Source organism: Hemiscyllium ocellatum, unplaced genomic scaffold (assembly GCF_020745735.1).
Source record: "Hemiscyllium ocellatum isolate sHemOce1 unplaced genomic scaffold, sHemOce1.pat.X.cur. scaffold_2221_pat_ctg1, whole genome shotgun sequence".
Classification (NCBI taxonomy): Eukaryota; Metazoa; Chordata; class Chondrichthyes; order Orectolobiformes; family Hemiscylliidae; genus Hemiscyllium; species Hemiscyllium ocellatum.
Window position 1 is genome coordinate 30401 of NW_026868013.1, and position 16592 is coordinate 46992.

The 16592-nt window shown below is 45.6% G+C and overlaps 1 long non-coding RNA gene across 3 annotated transcripts in view; it reads left to right on the forward strand.

Moving 5' to 3' along the window:
• Positions 1-14557, forward strand: part of LOC132811500 (uncharacterized) — a 31826-nt gene extending 17269 nt beyond the window's left edge. For 2 of the 3 annotated variants that reach the window (XR_009643297.1, XR_009643298.1), the window contains exons 3-6: positions 3022-3127; positions 6376-6491; positions 10609-10724; positions 13420-14557. This is a non-coding gene — a long non-coding RNA (uncharacterized LOC132811500). The remainder of the gene's footprint in view (positions 1-3021; positions 3128-6375; positions 6492-10608; positions 10725-13419) is intronic. The other variant, XR_009643299.1, reaches the window with a different exon arrangement.
• The last annotated feature ends 2035 nt before the right edge of the window (positions 14558-16592 follow it).

The following is a 16592-nucleotide window of genomic DNA, read 5'->3' on the forward strand; positions in this document are numbered from 1 at the left end:
ACAGAGGATGATGGAGGGTTGCTTTGCGGACCGGAGGTCTGTGAGCAGCAATGTGCTGCAAGGATGGATATTGGGCCCTTAAATAAATGACTTGGATGTGAATATATGAGGTATGGTCAATAGGTTTACAGAAGACACCAAAATTGGAGGTGTCATGGACAGTGAAGAAGGTTAGCTCAGAATACAACAGGATCTTGATCAGATGGGCCATTGGAGCAAGGAATGGCAGACGGAGTTCAATTTAGATAAATGTGAGCTGTTGTATTTTGAAAAGGCAAATCAGAGCAGGACTTATACACTTAATGGTAAAGTCCTGAGGGGCGTTGCTGAACAAAGGGACCTTGGAGTGCAGGTTCATAGTTCCTTGAAAGTAGAGTCACAGGGAGGCGGGGTAGTGAATGCAGCATTTGGTACGCTCCCCATTATTGGTCAATGCATTGAATGCAGCTGTTGTGACGTCATATTGTGGCTGGACAGGGCACTGATTACAGCTCTTCTGGAATTCTGTTTTCAGTTCCAATCTCCCTGTTCTTGGAATCAGGCATCTGATTTGGTACATGAAGAGGGAGGATTTAGAGGGATAAGGGTGAACCGCTGGCAAATGGGACTCCATTAACGCTCTCCGTTATTGGTCAATGCATTGAATACAGAAACTGGGACGCCATATTGTGGCTGGACAGGATGTTGGTTAAGCCACTTCTGGAATTCTGTTTTCAGTTTGAATTTCCCTGTTCTCGGAAGGATGTTGTGAAACTTGAAAAGGTTTGGACAAGATTTACAAAAACGTTGCCAGGATTGGAGGATTTGGGCTACAGGGAGAGGCTGAATAGGCTGGGGCTATTTTCTCAGGTGAGTCAAAGACTGAGAGGTGTCTCCATGGAGACTTATAAAATCACGAGGGGCGTGGATAAGGTGAGCAGCTGGCGTCCTATTTCCTCAGGTTAGGTGGGTCCAAAACTAGAGCACATGGGTTTAAGTTTAGAGGGCAAAGATTTAAAAGGGATCTAAGTGGCAACGTTTTCAAGCTGAGTGTGGTGTGTGTATGGGAGGAGTTACCAGATGAAGTAGTGGAGGCTGATAAAATCCCAACATTTAAAAGGCTTCCAATTGGATACATGAATAGGAAGGGATTTGATGGATACAGGCCAATAGATGGTAAATGGGAATCCATTAGTTTAGGATTCCTCGTTGGCACGGACGAATTGGACCGAAGGTCTGTTTCTTTGATGTTGATAATTTAAGATGCATTCCTCTCTTTTGTGCAGAGCTAGCTGAAGCACAGATAATTATCCTTGGAGCTGAGAAGGTGAAGCAGTGATTTCGATCTTGTGCAGATTTGGTTGCAAGGTCTTGAATTTACAGAGAGAGAGAGGAATTGTTAACACTGTCACAATTTTTAGTAACTATTTTCAAGTAATTGGCAAATAATACAAGGTGAAAACGTGAACGCTATTTTACTCAGTAAGTTCTGAGCATCTGGAACAGTCTGAACGACACAGATTCAGCAGGTATTCTGAAACAGACTTGGAATTTTACTTTTTAAGGAAAGATTTGGGAGGCTATGGGCTCATGGGAGGGGACTTGGGACAGATTTGCAGCATCTCCAGAGAGAGAGAGTACAGCCCCAATGGGCTGAATAGCCCCAGCCCCTGTGCTCTGTGATACTGCCCTATTCACTGTGAATGATGAAGCTCATCCCAGGGCAGAGAGAGGGAGGAGCCAACCACTCTCATGACAATAGTGCCTGGCTGATTGACGGCAGCTCCAGACCAATAGGAGGAGAGTCTGTGTTCCCCTGCAGCCAATGGGAGTGAATCAGGGGTGTGGTCAGCAAGCCGACACCTGTCCATGAGCTGTGCAGGTGCAGTGTCACTGGGTGGGGGTGGGAGAGACAGCAGAGACTGGGACAGAGGCTGTCGGACCTGAATTACAAACTTCCAGTAAATTAAAACCAAAAGAACTGCGGAAGATGTAAAACAGAACTAACAACCCGGAGGGTCTGGAAAATCTCAGCAGGTCTGGCAGCATCTGTGAAGAGAAATCAGAGTTAAAGTTTAAGATCCGGTGTCCTTTCCATAGAACAGATGTTACTGAGGAAAAAAAGTCAGTTTATTTGCAGAAGATAGTGTGGGGAGAGGATATAAGGAGTAAAGGATAGGTGGGGATAGAGTGAGAAGAACAGTTGGATAAAGGAGTGGATAATAATGTGGCTGGGGGAGGGTGACTAGCTGTTAGTGGAGACAGTTAGTGGCTAACCATAGGTAGTGTGTAATGACAGGCTGTGAGAACAAGGTCTGGTGTGTGGGGTGGGGGGCTTCGACATGGGGTTCTTAACCTATGGTTAGCCCCTAACTGTCTCCATTGTAAGCTGTTGCCCACCTATATCACTCCACAATTGGAGCTGCCGAGTACACAAACCTTTGGAATATTCTCCCTAACCCCCTCTGTCCACCTTAAAGATGTATCTAAAAATCGTTCTCTTTAATCAACGTTTCCATCATCCGTGAAGAATTTTAGGAGATTTGTCAATGTGAAAGGCTCCCTACAATGCAGGTAGTTGTTGTTATTGTCTGACATCAGGAGAAACAGGGATGAGCCCTCTCTCTCTCATACCTGATGAACAGCAGCAAAAGCAGGAAGCACTGAGCATGCTCCAGCCCACAATGGGCCTCGGATTCTTGATGTTAATGGGGGAACGGGGGCTAGAGGTGCTAGTTGTTGCTTCAACCAATCGGAGTGAATGAGGGGCGGGACAATACTCAACCACGTGGTAAACTTCACGGACAGCACAGTGTTGTTGTGACCAAGGCATTGGAAATGTGTGAAGGTGCAGGGCAGAGGGAAAGGAAAGACGTATTGACCAGAAAGAGAAGGAAATTTTCACGGTATGGAATGAGAGGTTTTACAGAACGTAGTGCACATTGTAAAACACAAATTTGAAAATCCCAAATGCTGCACCATTTTCCCTCCCTATAATGCATTTTACACTCCCTGAAATATCAACTGTTTCTCCCTCCACAGATCCCAGTGATCAGTGCCAAAGCCCCATTGCCTGTGGAGAAGGTGATGTTTGATTTCCTGTACAGCTGCAGTTCATGTGGTGAAGGTGCTCCCACAATGTGGTTGGGTAAGAGCTGTTATAGATTATTCACTCAGCGACAGTGAAGAGTTGACAATGTGTGTGCAAATCAACAACAGTTTGTTTTTTTTTTAAGTTTATAATTCCACAGAAATACTATTAAGAGCTTCTGACATAAGGCCACAGATGGGGATATTAGGTCAGGTGATCAAAAGAACTGCCAAATAAACAGGTTTTCAGGAATACCTTAAAGGAGGAAAGCAGGTCTGAGAGGGTTAGGGTGGGAATTCCAGGCAGTGTTGCCTTGGCAACAGGAGAAACAGCCAGACAGGTGAAGCAATGAATAAACACATCGTTGGGAATCTGAAAGAAAATGAGTTGTCGGGGTCTCACAGGTTGTGTGGTGCAGGGAGACAGGGATGTTCACAGCCAGGAATTACATCAAGGGTGAGAATTTTAAATTGTTGCTTGTTGATGGATCAACAAATTTTGGTACAAGTGAGCACTTGGACAGTAGGGTTTTAGATACTCTTGAGATTGCATGTAAGTTGAATGTGGGAGGTTGGCAAAGAGTGTGTTTGATAACGAAGTCTGGGGATAACACAGGGATGGACGAGTGTTTCAGTAAATGAGCTGAGACTAGGGTGGAGTTGGGTGACGTCACTAATGTAGAAATAGTGTTTTTGGTGTTAGACTGTGCCTCCTCCTCATCACTCCCCCTCACTAAGTCACAGATATTGTTCCTTGTTCTATCTGTCTCTCTTTTCTGGTTATGTCCTTCTCTCCCATTCTGCTACAAACTAATATTTGACCCCACCGTTGTTGCAAACACCTCCTCCATCTCCACTCTCCCTTTTCTTTCTGAATTCCTTGTATTTGGTGTCCCTCCAGGATCTCTCCTTGGTCCCTCCTGTTCCTCACCTACATACTGCCAGGAGGTGACATCGTCCAAAAGCACCGTGTTAGGTTTCACATGTACACTGACAATGCCCAGCTCTCCTTCCCCATCATCCCTCTCCATTACTCAGTTATCAAACTGCTCATCACGCTCCCACTACGCGATTGGCTGCAGTTTCCCCCAATGAAACATTAGAACATAGAACATAGAAGGATACAGCGCAGTACAGGCCCTTCGGCCCTCGATGTTGCGCCGACCGAATCCTACCTAACCTATACTAGCCCAATAACTTCCAAATGTCTATCCAATGCCCGCTTAAATGACCATAAAGAAGGAGAGTTCACCACTGATACGGGCAGGGCATTCCATGAACTCACAACCCGCTGTGTGAAGAATCTACCCCTAACATCTGTCCTATACCTACCACCCTTAATTTAAAGCTATGTCCCCTAGTAACACCTGACTCCATTAGCGGTAAAAGGCTCTTAGTATCTACCCTATCTAAACCCCTAATCATCTTATACACTTCTATCAGATCTCCCCAAAACCTTCTCTTCTCCAATGAGAACAGCCCAAGTGCCTCAGCCTTTCCTCATAAGATTTTCCTACCATTCCAGGCAACATCCTGGTAAACCTCCTCTGCACTCGTTCTAAAGCTTCCACATCCTTCCTATAGTATGGCGACCAAAACTGCACACAATACTCCAGATGAGGCCACCAGAGTCTTATACAACTGCAACATGAAGTGTTGTAGTGGTTAAACTCATTGCCTTCAGTTGCTATTACAAATTCCTTTCCCTTACTGCTAACCCCCTTCCTCTCCCTGGGAACTATCTGAGATAGAACCATACTCTTCACAATATTGCTGTCATATCTGTAACCCCAAGTTGACCTTCTGATCAGACATCTACACAATCACAAACGCCAGGAATTCCAATCTCTAAAATGTTGCTTGTCTCCACCTCACCCCAGCTCCATTGCTACTGAAACCCCTTACCTGTGTCGGTGTTGCCTTAAACTTGACGAATCTAAAACAGAATCCATGATTCCGTGACTGACCCAAAATCTGGTTCCAGACTCCCTCATGATGGGAAACATCCTCTCAGTATTTACCCTGTCAAATTCCTTAAGAATTCTACATGTTACAATGAGATCACCTCTCATTCTTCCCAAATCCAGTGAGTGGAGTCCCAACTACTTCAGCCTTTTCTTAAAAGATAATCCCTGCAAACGATGGATCATCCCAGTCAGGTTTCTGTGAAATGCCTCTGATGAAATGTATTTCCTTAAATAAAGGGACCAAAACTTCTGTCATTAATCCCAGATGTGGTCTCACTTCAATTTATAAACTTCATCAAGTTCCTCTCAGGTATATACTCCAAACAACTCCCTTTAAACCTGCACAGATGTTGAAATGCTCAGCAGGTCATGCAGCATCTGTGAAGAAAACTCAGTTAAAGTTTCAGGTTTCGTCACCCTTCCTCAGAAACGTTAACTCTAATTTCTTTTCACACCTGCTGCTAGACCTGCTGAGCTTTTCCAGAAACTTCTGTTTCTCTTCCTGGTTTACAGCATCTGCAGTTGGTTCGGTTTTCATATCCTTTAAACTTGCCATCTCTCCTCTAGAATGTGTCATTTCCACCTTGAAAAAAAGATTCACATTTGTTTGGTCTCCCTGACTCTGGGAGAAAAATATAAACCATGACTAGTCACCCTATCATTGCTCCTCATAATTTTATAAAGTTCAATAAAGCCACCTAAAGTGTCCAGTGCTGCAGGGAAATAGCCTCAGCCTATTCAGCCGCTCCCTATGGTTCAAATGTTCCAATACTGGCAACACCCTAGTAAAACTTTTCTGAACTCCTGCAAGTTTCCCAACATCTTTCCTGTAGCAGGGAGACTGGAATTGAAAGCAGTCTGGGGATTCCAAAGGTGGCCGAGCCAATAAACTGTACAACCGAAACCTGATCTCTCAACTCCTATCCTCACTGCACTGCCCAATAACAGCTAGCATACCGCACACCACCTTCACCGACCTGTCTACCTTCAACCACACTTTCAAGGAACTATCAACCCACACTGCACGGTCTGTTTGTCTGTCAACACTTCCCAGGAATTGCTATTAAGAGGTTGAGTCCTATTCTGGTAACATCTTTCTAAAATCAGGGAGACTACAATCGAATGCAGTATTCTAATACTGGCCTCACCAATGCCCTACTCAGCCACAACGTGACCTCCTAACCCCTATACTCAGTGACAGAATCCCCACAGTGTGGAAGCAGGCCTTTCGGCCCATGAGGCCATACCAACCATCGGAACAGCATTCCACCCTAACTCTGTAACCTATCATTACCCAAAGCTAATCCAGCTAACCTGCATGGCTTTGGATTTGTGGCAGGAAATTGACAGCACCCAGAGGAAGCCCACGCAGACACACAGGGAGAATGTGCAAACACCACACAGACAGTGGAGTCGAACCAGAGTCCATTTATTGACCAGCGCATTCCATTAAAGGTCAGTGTCCCAAATGCCACATTCAGCACCTGATCTCCCTGAAACCCCACTCTCCAGGAACTATGCAGTTGTTCTGAGCCCTTCAGAGGGAAGTAAGGTGAGGAGGAGAAAACACGAACAGGGTTGAGTAGTAGATCTATAAAATAACTCTCCATCTTCCCCCTCTGTGTTCCCCCCCGTCTCCCCCCACTCTCTTTTACCCCCCCCTCCTTTGTCGGCCCCCCCACATCGTCGGTCGTGCATTCCCCCCCCCTTTGATCTGTCCCACAATCTGTCACACCCTCTGTCAGTCGCCCCCTTGTTGGTCGCACACCCGTCTCTTTTCCCCCCTCTGTCGGTTGCCCCCCCCGCCCTCAGTCTGTTCCCACTCTTTGTCGGTCGCCCCCTCTGTTCCCCCCCCCAGTCTGTTCCCCTCCTCTCTAATCCTGTTTTCTGGCCCCATCCATTTCTGTGCCTCCCCTCTCTGTCCCCACCCATTTCTGTCCCAACCCTCTCGATCCACCCACCCTCTCTGTCTACCCTCCCCTCCCAGTCCCCTAGTTCTGTACTCCCTTCCCCCCCCCCCCCCCCCCCCCCCCCCCCCCCCGCCCCCCCCCCCGCCACCCCCGGCAGGGAAAATATCTTGTCTAGTTACCCTATCCATGCCCGGCCTGATTTTAAAAGTCTCCTTCAGGTCACCGTTCAGCCTCTGACGGTCCAGGGAAAACAGCCTATCCAACCCTGGCAACATCCTATAATTCTTTTCTGACCCCTTTCAATTTTGAGAACATCCATCTGACAGGAAGGAGACCAGAATTGCATGGAATATTACAAAAGTTGCCGAATCAATGTCCTGTACAGCCGCAATATGACCTCCCAACCCCTATACTAAACACTCTGACCGATAAAGACAAGCAGACCAACTGCCACCTTCACTATCCTATCTACTTGCTATTCTACTGTTAAGGAACTATGAAGTTGCACTCCAAGGACACTTTGTTAAGCAGCACTCCCCTGGAACTTATATTAACTGTATACGTCCTGCTAAAGTTTGCTTTTCCAAAATGCAGCAGTTCGCATTTTTCTAAACTGAACTCCTCAGCCCATCACCCATCTGATCCAGATCCCCTTGTACTCTGATCTTTTTCCCTGTCTACCACACCTCCCATTTTGGTGTCATCCGCAAACTTATTTATAATATCTCTTATGTTCACATCCAAATCATGGATATAAATGACGAAACGTGGATCCAGCACCGATCCTTGTGACACTCCACTGGTCACAGGCCTCCAGCCTGAAAAGTACCCTCTGCCTTCTACCTTCGGGCCAGTTCTGTACTCCGTACGATCTAACCTTGCTGACCAGTCTCCCATGAGGAACGCCTTACTGAAGTCCATGTAGATCATGTCCATGCTCTGACCTCAGCAATCCTCTTTGTTATTTGTTCAAAAAAACTGAGTCAGATTCATGAGACATGATTTCCCATGCACATATCTGTTATTAATATCCAGGATTTAACTCTGTACATCGGGGTCTGCGTTACCCAGTTATAGGTGTTAATATTCTGGATGAAGTTCATGTACACCAGCATTTTGTCAGTGACTGTGTATTGAGTCTTGTTAATGTTACCAACACCGGTTTTTGAAACCTTTTGAAAGGCAGTCCCCGTATCCCTTGCCCACCAGGAAATGGTGGCAGTGTCCTTACCTCTGGACCAGGAGGGTCAGGCTCAGCGTTGAGGAACAGCATCTTTGAAGAGGATGATTAGAAAACCTGCCCAAGCCACCAGGCCATACTGTTTCCCAGCTGTCCCAGCCTCAGCCTCTAAACAGAACCTTCCTGTAGTTTCTCTCCTGTCAGACTCTCCCATTGCTCAGTTTGTCCAGGATTCCCTCCTGCTGCTGCACTGCTCCTGTCGCTCACTGACCTGTCCATCCTCCAGTGTCCTCCACATTCATTCATTGTTTACAATCCCATTACCCCAGTTCTCCAGCCCATAGAGACGGCTCAATGATTAGCACTGCTGCCTCACAGCACCAGGTACCCGGTTTTGATTCCAGCCAAACCCAGAGTTTGTGCATTCTCCCCATGTCTGAGCGGGTTTCCTCCGGGTGTTCCAGTTTCCTCCCACAATCCAAAGATGGGCAGGACAGGTGAATTGGCCATTCTAAATTGTCCATAGTATTAGTTACATTAGTCAGGGGTAAATATAGGGTAGGGGAATGGGTCTGTGCAAGTTACTGTTTGGAGGGTCGGTATGGACTTGTTTGGCCGAAGGGCCTGTTTCCATACTGTAGGGATTCTGATATATTGGGCAGCAGCTGCTGTCAGTCTCCTGGACTCCTGTATGATCGGGAGCACGTGCTGTAGGAGGGGAGACCAGTGTATGGGCACAGTGCTGGCCTATTGTGGGAGTATGCACAGTGCCTGGGAAGGAGGCTGTGGTTGTGAGGGATTAATCTGTTATTGGCATCTTCCTCCCTCTGGGAGCAGGACCCAGGGGAATGGCCTATTTCCTGGTACCCTGACATGTGATCAGACTATCAGTGGGGCAGCATTTTGCAGAGAGTTATCAGAACTCTTTTGTGAAGATTCAGGGTTTTTATGGAAAATGTCAAGGATGGGCCTGCAATTCGAGTTCTAATTTGGTTCATTTTAGTAAGACAGGTTTTGGCCAGAGTGTGCAGGAAGCAGTGCATGCAGGATGGTTGTCATCAGAGGATTCACCAACAACGCCCCGCGCCCTTCCCCCCCCCCCCCCCCCCCCCCCCGCCCTGCTGGACTCGGAGTCAGACTCATTAATTTGGTTCTTAGTCCGCAGACAAGAGCTAGGAAACTGAATTCAAAGTGAGGAGAGAGAGTGTGAGAACTGGGTGTGGAGGGAAGGAGTGAGGGGATTGGTTTGGATTTCAGTTCACAGAAGAAAGAGATTGCTAGACTGAGAGTTAAAACTTTGGGAAACATGAAACTACAATTTAATACTATAATTGTCTTATAAAGATCCATCCTGTATTAATGCGGTGAGTTGTTTTCTCAGTTGTAGGATACTGAAAGGGTGGATTTGTGGATGAGAAATTCAAATTGAACTTCATTTTCAGGTCTGATAGTTACTTGATCCGTGCCGATCTGAATATTCATTGGCCTTTTCGTGTGGAAGGAAAGGTGTGTATTCTGTCCGTGGGCGAATATTTCAAATCTCAGTGTGACTGGAAAAAATACTGAGGTACAGCCAAGTCCATGTTAGGGTGGTGACTGTGGAGAGAGAGTTTGTTTGTTTTTGAAAGTCTGAAATATCATGGCATGTTTCCCAGGAACAATTAAGCCACAGCTTTGCTTTGTAGAAGGACAAGTCTTTAATTAACCATACAACCAGAAAGACACAAGGATACCTGCACCATGGGAAACACTATGAAAACGGGATTGTTGTAAAGGAGTTCATTCTCGATCATGGACTGTAATCCATTGGCGTTGTCACGTCGGTTCCAGTGCCGTGGGGAAATACTGGAAATATGATGAATGCAGTGTAGGTTTCAGTTATTAAACTGTAAAAAGTGCAGAACAATTTAAAAGGATGTTGTCAGGGCTCAGGGGTCTGAGTTATAGGGAGAGGTTGGACAAGTGAGGATTTTTTTTTGTTTAGAGCAGAGGAAACTGAGTGGGTACTGTTCTAGAAGTGTATAAGACCATGAGAGGCATGGATAAGGGAATCCAGGACTGGAGAGCATCAGTTGAAGGTTAGAGGGGAAAGAATAAAAGGGAAGCTGAGGGGCAACTGTTTTACACGGGGGGGGTATGTATATGGAATGAGCTGCCAGTGGAAGTGGTTGAGGTGGGTACACTCTCACAACAGGTAAAAGACATTTGGACAAATACATGGATAGGAAAGGGTCAGAAGCAGGTGGGCCAAGTGCAGGGAAATGGGGTTAGTGTGGATGGACATTCTGGTCGGCATGGGCCAGTTTGGGCCAAAGGGCCTGTCTCTGCTGCAGGATGCTATGACTCAAAGTGCATCTGCTATTTCTCCCACTAACTCTGTGGATATCCTGGGATGTATTCCATCAGGGCAATGAAATTTGTGTACGTTTATCTCCACTAGCTTGCCCAGCTCTAACTCTTTCATGATAATGGTTGTTTCTAGGTCCACACCTTCCTCAGTCTCCTTATCAATTATTGGCATGTTCTTCGTATCCTCCACTGTGAAGACTGACTGCTGTGTACTCCTATTCCTGAACCCTACTGGATAGCAATAACTAGGTACAGAACTCTGCGATGTCTTCTTTGAGTCTTTATTGATGATACATGGCAGTTACCTGGATAGTGTACATACAGAACACTTTCAGGCAGCATCAGGTAACTCCCCATCTATCTGATGTAAAGCTCCCTTTCTTATACCTTTGTGGTTTGGGACTTTGAATAGATTCTGTCTCTCACTATTATCTCCATGGCAATGGCAGGTAGAAAGTCTAGTTTAGTTTAGCACTTTATGGATAAAACCTACACCACTCCCCCCCCCCCCCCCCCCCCCCAAACGTGGCTCCCTCGAGTATCTGACAGGCAGTTCAGTTTCAGTGGAGCTGTCTATCAGGATTCTGATATGGAGGAGCCGGTGTTGGGGTGGGGTAGACAAACTTATAAATCACACAACACCAGGGTATAGTCCAACAGGTTTATTTGGAAGTACAAGCTTTTGGAGTGTGCTGTGATTTGTAACTTGATCAGGATTATCTCTATGGTAACAGTGAAGTGCTTCAACAATTACAGAGGCCATATGTTCCCCACACAATAGGTTCCCCTCTAGCAGTGTAAACTACTATTCTGGCCCTGGGGATAACTACTCATCACTTTTCTCCCCCAATCCCATCTAGCTTTCTGTTGATTTTTAAAGTTTTTTTCTAATATCCGAGTTTCTCCTTGGTCTTTGCCAATTTGTATGCCTTCTATTTCAATTTGATAGACTCCCTTATTTCCTGAGCCACCCAGGGCAGATTATGCCTTTTCCTACAGTCCGTCCTTTTCCCTGATATATACTTTTGCTGAGCACTTCGAAAAATTGCTTTGGTATTCCCCCACTATCCGTCAACTTTCCCACGGTAAAATCTTTGCTTCCAGTTTACATTAGCCAACTCCTGCCTCATCCTATTGTAGCCTCCTTTGTTTAAGCCCTGAATCTTAAGATTGGATCTAATCTTCCAGCTTTCCAGCTGTGTTCTAAGTTCAACCAGATTTATCAGAATACGAGGTGAGGCAATGTTTCCTTGGTGTTGTGCAGTTCATTGTCAAAGACCTTCGCTTTGTAATAAAGTACAGGATAGATATTCACAAGAGTATTCTGCACGCTGTGAATGTACGATTAAATCTAAAACCATAAATCACTGTCTCCCCTCAGTTTAAAATTGCAAAATCATTATCTCCTACACGCTTCCTCACTATCTAAGTTTGGAACGCTAATCCACCTGACTATCCTGCTTTTTCCGAAAATCTCCTTTTGGTGAAGGTGGTGAGTTTTGGATTCAGCTTTCCAGTTATTACCATAAGAAGATGGGCACTGGGCACAGGAGAGGCAATGCAGCCCTTCGAACCAGCTCCACCATTTAATACGGTGATGATTGAGCTCACCTCGGTCTCAGCTGGGTTTTCCCACCTGCTCTCTCTCACCCTTCATCTCATTGCAAATTCAACATCTGTATCTCTTCAGTAAATCTGCTCATTGTCCTGGCATCCACCACATTTTGAGTAGGGAATGCCACAGATTTGCAACACATTGAGATAGGTACATTCTTCTTCATGAGAGTAGAATAGAGTACCTATAGTGCAGAAACAGGGTATTCATCCATCGAGTCCACACCAGCCTATGATGAGCATCCTATTCAGACCCACCCTATCCCTGTAACCCTGCATTTCCCATGCTTGATGACCTCACCAGCACATACATGGACACTGTGGGCAATTTAGCATAGGCCATCCACCTAGCCTGAGCATCTTTGGACTGTGGGAGGAAGCTCGAGCACCCCAGGAAACCCATGCAGACATGGTGAGAACGTGTAAACTCCACACAGTCGTCTAAGGCTGAAATCAAACATGGGTCCCCAACGCTGTAAGGCAGCAGTGCTAACCACTCAGCTACCTCTGCTTAAAGTCTGCTACCCCTTATTAACCTCCCCACCCTGCAATTGGCGGAATCTATGTTCCTTCAGAAATCGGGTTGTGGAAGCAGGTGTCTCAGTGAAATCCAGTAACAGCCCGTGTATGATTGGAGATCCTACACACAACACCCTCCAGCCCACACTTTTCATTCACTATGTAGAAACATGTCTCCAGTGGCTTCATGGGGACGACAACTCCCACAATCCCTGAGGCAGGGACCATCCGTGTGAGGGGAAGCCCAGAACTGCACATGTACAGAATATGGGCGGATTTTGGAGCATGTGCTTTGGGGTAATTAGCGGAAGGTTCCTCCTCCAGCCAATCAATCAGCTTGTAGTATTGATGGGTTGGGGGTTCAAAGTGTCACCACACCCACATGGGACCAAGTTTCATCCCCAACTTGTCGTAATGCTGTGAATCGACCAATGGGAAGCAAAGAAGGATCTGAGTCATTCTCCCAGACTGAAGGTTCCTCTTCTGTCCAGGATCTGCTACCAGTATTTCTGTTTTCTTTTGATTTATTCTGCTGTAACATTATTGACTTGCAGTAACTGACGTGAAATGGAGTAAACCCAGAAAGGGTGCAGAGTCTAACCAGAACAGGAAGTGGTGGCATGGATCTGTTTATCAGTAACTCCATGAGAATGGGGAGGGTGTACATTAGGGACAGCAGAGGCAGAATGGTGGGAGAGAGTAAGTGGGCTGAAGGGTTACAGCTTTTGGGGAAGAAAGGGGAAAAAGATATTATAGAGAAACTAGAATTGTCTGTTCTGAATTTCTAACCTGTACATATTCCTTTATACAGGGTGCTAGACGGTGAAGATTTGCAGACTGAAATCTCAAACTCGTATGCAGATTGTGATTAAGTTAACCAGCATTTGAAGAACCAAACATGGAGAATAACTTGCCCAAAATTCTGCAACACACTCCCTCCCAGCATTGTTGGTCTTTCTGCGCCAAATGGACTGTGAATGGTACAAGACAGCAGCTCACTCCCATCTTCTCAAGGGTAACTAGAGATGGGGAATAAATGCTGGCTGAGCCAGTGATGCCCATATCCTGGAAATGGTTTCTATCTCTAATTGCTGAGTTTGGGGAGAATGTGCAAACTCCACACAGGCTGTTGACCAAGGCTGGACTCCAACCTTGTACCTGGTGCTGTGAAGCAGCAGTGCTATAGAGCAATTTAAATCAAAACAGATGACCCCTGCTCATTGCTGTTTGTGGAGACTCATTGCCCAGAGAGACATCCTGAGATTCAGAAAGAGACAATATGAATTCAATCAACTCCTGCCGAGTTAATGTGATTAACAACAACATCAATACTCCAACAGTGTTATGAGACTTCGTACCTACTATATCATTTACGATTTTTAACCCATGGGAAGTTTGTTACCATCTTCAATGACAGCCATAATGCTCTGACCACTTTGACAGAGCCAGTGCTAGTCAGTTCTAATAGTTATCAATAGATTGTATCTAAACAGGATGCCCCACAACAGGAAGTGCTCTGGCACTCAATGCCCGTAAGTCAAGGTCATTTTCCTAAAACCACTCACGACTGGCAATACCATTGAAGGTATTTTATACAGTTACCTTACAGTCTCAATTGCAAGTTCCAGTCCATGAAGCAGCCAGTAACATGCCCCAGTGAATTGAATTCTAACAGCAGCATTGCCCTGGCAGGAGAGATTGAGGAGCTTGAAGCTGTCTTCTCTGGACTAACTAAACATGAAACACTTCAAATGAACAAAAATCTTCAAGAGCTCAAGAGGATAGATACAGGAAGGAAGTGCTCCCTGGCTGGTGTGCCTGGAATGAAATAAGCACTAACTACAGTATCTTTACCCAACATCCCCTTTAGCTGCATCGATGTTGAAGATTTATTTGCTGCTCTAATTCCACTCTCTTGATCACTCCAATTTTTAACTGCTGTAATGTTCCTGACTGTTCAAATGTATAAAATTTAATTTAATCCATCCCAAAGCCTCTCTGTGCCTGTGCCTCACTTGTGTTCACCAAGACACTCATTCAATCTGATCTCTTTACAAACCCTGCTCTGATATTTCCTTAGAGGGCTCAGAATTAATTATTCACAGAATTGTTACTGTACAAAAGGAGGCTGATTGGCTGATCAGCTCTCCAAAGGATCACCTCACTGAATGCCATTCTTCTCCCTTTACCCCATAAACCTTCCAATAACACCAGCGAGTTCACAACTAACCACAGCGATTGGATTGTTTTGTTTGTTCATGGGATCACGGCATCACTTGCTGGGGCAGCATTTGTCATCCATTCTAACTGCCCAGGAAATGGTTCAGAGTCAACCCCATTATTCAGGGTCTGGACTCACATGTCGGCTGGACCAGGTCAGAATTAACACAGTTTCCCAGATCCAATGACATGAAGAGTTGTTTTCTGGCCTATGATCCTATTTCAGAAATAATAATGTTTGCAGTTGAATTAAAACTGAAAGACCAAAATGGATTTTATTCTGATTGAGCCTGTCCTCCTGTTTTCTCAGTTATTATTGACAATCTCACCACCGCCCCCCCCCCCCCCCCCCCCGCACCAGAACCTGTTCCAGAGAGTGTTACAGAACAGGCAGAATGGTCAGCTGCAGCTGGTCACCTGACCGGTCACTGGACCCAAAGGTTCACTCTCCACAGATGCTGCCAGACCTCCTGAAAATTTCCAGCACTGTCTGGTTTTGTTTCCGATTTCCCAGCATTTGCAGATGGTTAGTTTTTTCAATATTCATCTTGTGTGTTGCAGAGGAGTTTATTGATGAGTTTGGAGAGTTTTGAAAATTGCAAGTTAGGCCACAAATTATCCAAGATCTATTGAATGGAAGAGCAGGGTTGAGGGGCTGAATGGCCTCCTCCTGTTCCAATGAAAGTTGTCCATCTGCAGCTTGTGGTAACATTTCCCCTCACTGCTCACTTCACCTCCATGTCTAACACACTGTTACTGTCTGAACAAACTTCCTGTGTTTGAACTAAACCTGTTAATGTTCAGTAGCTCCCTCTCCTGCCTCCCGGGTTTAACTGTCATTATGGAATGCTGTCTCATATTACTGCGGGAATGCCCACAAGGACTAATCCAGGAGTCTGTATCCCCTGGAATCCAAAAACCCCATTTATTTCCTTCTTCCTATTTCATCCTGGCTATTGAACTCTCGGTTTCAATCCATTCTCCTGTCATGCTCTTCAACATGCTCATGTGGGTGGGCTAGAGGCAGCTGGGATTTAATGAAGGGAAGTGGGGATTAGGCGGAAGCACGAGGAGAGGTGACAGCAAAGACAGTTCTCATTGTAAGGGCAGGAGTTTCTCCCTGACACAGAGTGTGGTGAGGCACCTGAGTTTGTTGGGGGAGACGGATTCAATCAGGGATTTGGGAAAACACAGACACTGACTGACCTATCCATCTGATTGTTAACTCAGACAAAAGGACAGAAAGAAAGAGGCACATTTAAATAGCAGCTTTGATGACCTGGGGCAATGAAACATGCTTCAAACCCAATGATTTCAACCTCAAATCTCTGAAAATACAGACACAAAGCTTCCTACTCTGGGTCTCTCCAGCGTCCTTTATTTCTTGAGAAAAGAGTTTTAAGCTGTGTAGCCATTCCTGGTGATTGTAACCTCTGTGTCCTTGTAAGATATATGACTGAACCTTTATTTTCCTGTTCCCTGTGAGTGACATCAGCAGCAGAAACAGGTCCTGAGCTGTGCGGGTTTCGGTTGGAGTATTTGTATTTACAAATGCATTCTCACCCTCACATACAGTGTGAAATTGCTGTAAAACAGAAGGAAAGGATTGAGTGAGAACCAACAGAAACACCAAGGCAGCATGTGTACCTGAGCTGAATGAACCTGGCATGAGGAAAACGTGTCGACAATCACAACTAGTTAGAATCACAGAATCCCTGAGGCGCAGAAAGAGACTAATTCGATCCATCGAATTTGCAATGGCCC